Raw genomic sequence first — 6,461 nt, 5'->3', positions numbered from 1 at the left:
TTTTCTTTTCTTTTCTTTTCTTTTCTTTTCTTTTCTGTCATATTTAAAGGATCATTTAAAGAAAGACTTCCATTTTGTCTTATTCTCATGCAGCCAAATACGTTTTCAAGTACAGTGAAAAAACACCCACACATGTGTAACCTCATATCAACCTGCACTCTCATACATTAAACCATTTTATTTATAAACATTAAAAAAGCCCACAAAATACTTTCAAGGTAAATGAAATCAAGGACAAAGTAACCAGGTTCTTAGCACATATAAATCATCTAGTACTACCAACGTCAGAAGAGCTATCTGATCTACTGGGCTGTGAATACAGCCCTAGACTTAGTGTACAGTATTATTTTTTCCTTTAGTGATAACTTCAAATAAAGCCTAGATATCCAGGATTCTTACTGATTCTAAATTTTATACAATATACCAAAAAATAAAAAATAAAAGCATAATAAATCCACAAAATAAAGACATGATAACCTCCCAGCCATTATAGAACAGGCAGTAAATGTTACTGCTCTCATACTGAAAACGTAGCATTAATTCCAAGAGAAAAGAGGGCAGCTATATGGAATGTATTGACAAATACATACACAGTCTTTCAGAAGAGCTTCACAATTAAGGAATAACAATGCTGAACAAGGGAATATTTTTTTCTTCTTGAAAAGGAAATAACATTAAAGATTTACAACACCATAATATATTCTCTAAAGCAAATCATAGCAGAATACAAATTATACACAATTTCAACATGTCTTATGAGGCAGGAGATGCACTCCATATTCCATATTAGCAGAACTAAGCACATGTGTCTCACACTGGGTTATGTAGATGGAGTATGGACATGAACTCAAGAAGGGAATCATCACTTCAATATCTACTTTTTTTAATTGAAAGCAACATAACGCAATTCCCTGCAAAAATAAATGAAGTCTTGTAGACAGATGTCACTTATAAAGAATGCATGCTGACCTGAAAGAGCTTAAGCAGGTTGAGAAGAAACCAAGTAATGTGAAGATAACATTGAGCTAAGTAATGAGAATATAAGGAATGAGGAGACAAAACTGATTGAAAAAAATAAAACTGTGAAAAAAAAACAAGGCTTTAGGATAACAATTTATTTCTTCATCTCTGAAACTTGCATCTTGACAGTAGTTAGAATCAGAAGTCCATAGTTCCTTTTTCATCTTCCCTGCTTAAATCTGCAGTGCAGCAGACTCACTTTTCACATTAGTGATATTATCCTGCACACTGCTTTCAGTCATCTGAGGTTTCCCTTACATTCTTCACAGTAGAAAAAAGGTAGCGTAGAACTCAGACGATGTTTAACAAAGACAGTTTAGTACACAATTGCGCCAATGATCTTTCCACCAGCCTAAGCTGGCACTAGCCTAGTGATCTGATTCAATAATGTGATCTCTGCACTATCTGAAAAAGGATAAGCAGTCAGCATGAATAGCATTTTTATCAAGACAAAACTTGTAGGTCAAGAGTTTACATTTGTCATTCATGATAAGAAATATATTTTCTCTGTCAGGCTATGTTTATTCTTTCACTGTAGAAAAAAATGTAAGAAACAGAAGCAGATCTCCCAATGTATGTTGTCCTCTGTAGTTCTATGGATATTTTTATGCTTCATATCATATTACTTATTATATCATAGATAGTAAACTGATAAAATTGTTTCAAAGCCTTTGTTTGCTCCACAGTTTACTGTGAGTAGTTTTATAAAAATTGTTTTACAGCCATCTAATAAAATTCTGTTAAATATTTTCGTCAGTCAATGGCAAAAACTTCCTTTTTGCTACAGAAATTGTAATATCTCATTTCACTATTTTACTGCACTGTAAGTTTCCTGTTTGTTTTTAGATCAGAGTGGAAAGCGAGGCCTGCAAAACTAATAGCATAAACACTTGATCATTCTGTAGTTAGAGTGATTCAATGAGATCAAAGGTCATTAATCTCTTTCAGGCAATGCAAATTCAAACATTATTTCACCTGAAGAGAAAGTCTAATTACTAATGCTATTATATCTTGAAGTTAAAACATGCAATTTAGATAGTATGAGAGATAACTAGACTTCTAGAAAGTAAAAAAAAAAACAAACAAACAAAAAAAAACTTACAAGTTGAAATCAATTCAAAGATTATTTGAAATGAACATGAACCATGGAGATTTTTTAAATTTATCTATATATATCCTTTAACTCACAAGAATCACTCTGAGAACTGCTTTAATCTCCGTAAGTGCACTATGTGCTCTCAGAAGTCCTCCTTAATTTGCACTCCAAATGCCTCAGAATTCTGGCTTCAAGTTACTTTTAATTCACACTACAATTATCAACTGTAATGAGGAAATATATACAGAGAGAACTTTTGAAAGGCAACTAGGACAACAAATGTTATACGTTCAATCAGCACACAGAATTAACTGTTGATGGCTTATAGCACAAAACCTATATAGGTCAATATTTTTGTAAGTTCCAAATATAGTTAAAATTATTCTAAATTTTACCCAGATATTCATATTGTTCTCTATTGGTATCATCACTAATAAGTAATTATATCCACAATATCTGGTCTAAATTCCATTTCATATAATGCACTCTAAATGCAAAACACTATACCACTGTCTGTATCACTGTAAGTATAATGATTTTGACTGTGGCTACATAAACCATATATGTACCAACATATACCATCTTTGCTACCAACAGGAGGAGAAAATTGCAAAATATTTTTCTGTTATTTTAATAGTGATATTTTACACTGAGTTTATTAGCTGCTTCACTGATCATGCCAGTTTGCTTCAGATCTTTTGGTGAATGCATATTAGCCTTTACAAAATGTATCAGAAATATACAGCACAAAACTAAGCATAAAGAAAATCTTCAGGTGAATACAGTTTCATTTTAAAGCTAATCTGTTGTTGCCCCAAAATTAAAGTCAGGATTCTTCATGCTAATAAGTAACCTAAAAGCAACTATTAAAGTGGAAGCTACATTAAACTATTAATTGGAAACTACATCATCTACAATTGAATTTATAGAATGAGGAGTATTTTAGAAAACAAACTTTTAGAGGAGCAATATTGTTATAGTAATTCCAAGCTGAAATCATAATTAAGCTAAATTAAAGGGATTTTAATTAAAACCCAGATTTACTATATGGTAATAATTTAGTACATGTGTTTGACTGAATGTTGCTTGTTTAGCATGAAGCTTCACTTATTATTGGATTTGTAAGGTCCAGAAATTTCACAGTTAGTGCTTTCACGCAGTTCCCATTGGAAATAAACTTGATGCTAACTTTATAAATGACTGCATATACAATTGTGTTATGCACCTTTTTAATTATGTCTTATCACATCTAGGATTAAAGCAATTTGTGGTAAAGCCTTATCTTTCAGATTATGTCAAAAGTATACAAATGTAAACTGCATGACTAACACCTAAGTAGAGAATATTTCACACTCCAATGGAAGTAGGGCAAGGTACCTAACATACAGAAGGAAAATAAGAACAAAATTATCTTCCAGAATCTACAATGATCAAAAATAACTCCAAATCATCAGCCTGCCATCCTTACTTGGATTTCTTTCCAGTTCTGCCTCTAGCTAGTTATGATTTTGAAAGTTCTCTAGCAAGCGTTTCATTTCATAGCTTTAGTGCATCAATGAAACAATTTTAACCACTTGAAAAAAAGTTTCTTAGTTTCAGGAGAAAAATTTGGAAAAGAGTATATTTTTCTTCTCAATGTTTATACCTGAGCGTTTACAGACATTTCAAGTTCAGTTTGATACCACAGTCACTGACAAGATCACAATGGAACAATAAGGTATACCAGACAAAATAAGGATACTTATTTTATAAATGATTTTTTAAAGCTTTCTTCTGCTTTAAGGAATTATAAAACAAAGAGGAAAAAAAGACAATGGAAAAAAGCTTTTATTATTTACACGGAGACAGGCTGACTTGCTTATGTTTAACATATTGAGCTTTAAGTCTTCCTTAGCAAACTTTTCAAGTTTTCCACTTCTTCTTATAACTCATAAAAGCATGCAAGACTGGATCTACATGTTGGAATGATCATCCCCTCCATTTCAAATGCTTTTCACCTAAGATTGCTCATGCCTATCAAAGCAGCTCTGTAATTCTCAAGCCTAATTTAAGAGTCATTCTCCATTTCCCAGGGGAAACCAAACAACTGTGCAGAAAAGAGCAAAAGTTTCACTGACTCAAGGAAGTAGGATAGGTGTGAACATGTCTGATTCTGTGATGCAGTCAAGTAGTAAATTCTGATACCCCATTTACCCAGGAGTAGAATCACTGATTTCAGAATATTTATTAAAATCTCAAGTATTTCACCTGATATAGTAGGCTAAACAATGAGCACCGGCTCCTTTCAAAACAGCAAAGCAAAGCTTTTAATACATTGTGTGACCTTCTGGGACTGTAGGAGTTTGGAAGAAAGGGATTCTTTTTGTTATTTTCTGCTTTAATCAAAAGGATCTCCCCATCATTCTTTTGGTTTTTGCACAGAGAAGCACACAAGACCAGAACAAACCAGACAAGACAAGAGATGATTCAAGGATGAGGCCAAGGACTGTAGCTTCTCACATGAAACAATCAGGAAAAATAATTTCAGAATTGTTCAGCTGATAGGTCTACAGCTTGCAGATAAGCAGTCATTGACTCCTGCAGAGTCAGTCCAATGGATTGAATTGTGTCTGACTGTGACTGAAGCACCTGAGTTATACAATAGTACAATTAAGCAGGAAAAAATAATGACAAATCTCATGTAAAGTTGACATTTGAAACATTCACTGTTGAGTGAGTCTCTCATATGGCCACCATCAATAATGTTTTCATTAATTTGAACCATTCTGATTATCAAAAGTAATACATTTGATCAAAGTAGAAGATTAAAGCTGAAAAGTAAGAATATTTTAATTAAACTGAAGAGCATGGTTCTCACAGTGTCTATATACGATACATCAATAATAGCACTGCTCATGCAGATTTCTTATAGTTCATTCCTGTCTAGTCATCCCTCTCCATTGTAATAGTTTGCTGTATAGTTTTTCTGGAGGGAAAAAAATAAAAGACAACACTTCTGTTGTAAAGACCACATGCAATGTAGTCTTCTATATTGGGTCAATAAACATCAATTATTAGGTACAAGCCAGGAAAATTTCATTCTTCTTGTTAAGGGAAGTAAAAACCCACTATTCATCATCATGGCTATATGTTCAGCTGTGTACTAGCATATTATATATCTAGTCCTTGACTGTGGTAACTGAACTTCAGTGCAATCAACATGACATATGGAGGAAAGAGTGGACAGTGCTTCAGCCATTCATCATGATACTGCAGATTTTACTGAATCACAAAGAGCAAAAAGCTGAGGATCCTGAACACCAAATGCTGTTAGAGGGCAAGAGTGATATTCACTTTTGTTGAAAGTGGAATTTCCTATATAAAAAGAGAAGTGAGCTCACAGGAATTTGTATTTCTTTCAGACAACATAACAGAGGATTCTAAAATACAGTTTGATACTTCATTTCAAATTTCTGTCGGTCAGTAAGAAGCAGTAAGACATTTTTACTGCTAATTATGAACAAGAAATTCCACAATATATGCTCACATGTTGAACACATGCAAAATATCCAAAAATTATAGCTGAATGTAATGTATACATATCTGTCATTTGTTCTGCCTACCCAACCTTTTGGGAAAAAGACTAATCACTTAGAAGAATGATAAAGAATGATAAAATAACCTATCCTGATGTTCTTTTCTCCCAGGTATTTGCATCAGTTATGGTACATAAATCTGTTGATCTGTCTGGCAGCAACTCCACTGTTGATAGATACTAATATCCTAAGAGATATGTGTAGAACTGAAAAAACTAAGAAACAAAATGATAACACCTTGAATTTTGTAGCAGGTAGTTCACCTGTAATTGTACTGCAGGAAGCTTTTGTAACTGTTTCTTGCAGGAAAATGTAGGGAAAATGATAACCCAATAAAAAACATGGTTGTCATCATAAACTGTAAGGTTCATTATCTAGAAACGCATTTTCTGACAACGTATCTAAAAATTTTCTTCATGACAAAAAGTGCTTCTAAAGATAGATAGATCTGCAGGATACTGAATATCTAACCATCTGCATAGTAAGGAGCAGAATTTCATCAGCGAAGGGCTTTTCTGGCTGTTGCTGTTTAGGTTTGGATTAGTATTTGTGTGGTTTCAGTTTTTTTTTAACAGTTACAGTTGCCGTCTAGAAAACTTTTGTGGAGAAAAAGGAAGTTTCCACAGCCCTGTACATCCCCAAGAATCCAGTAAGTCAAATAAATAAAATTCAGATAAAGGAATTGAACTAGTACTCCTGCGTTACAGTGATTATTAGTCCATCATCCAATACTTGCTTTTTTCCTTTCAAAGACTGTGCTGGGACAAAAA

The sequence above is a fragment of the Meleagris gallopavo genome, chromosome 3 (genome assembly GCF_000146605.3).
Source record: "Meleagris gallopavo isolate NT-WF06-2002-E0010 breed Aviagen turkey brand Nicholas breeding stock chromosome 3, Turkey_5.1, whole genome shotgun sequence".
In the NCBI taxonomy this organism is placed as follows: domain Eukaryota; kingdom Metazoa; phylum Chordata; class Aves; order Galliformes; family Phasianidae; genus Meleagris; species Meleagris gallopavo.
The sequence above is the reverse complement of the archived record's forward strand: the minus strand, read 5'-3'. Positions refer to the sequence as shown.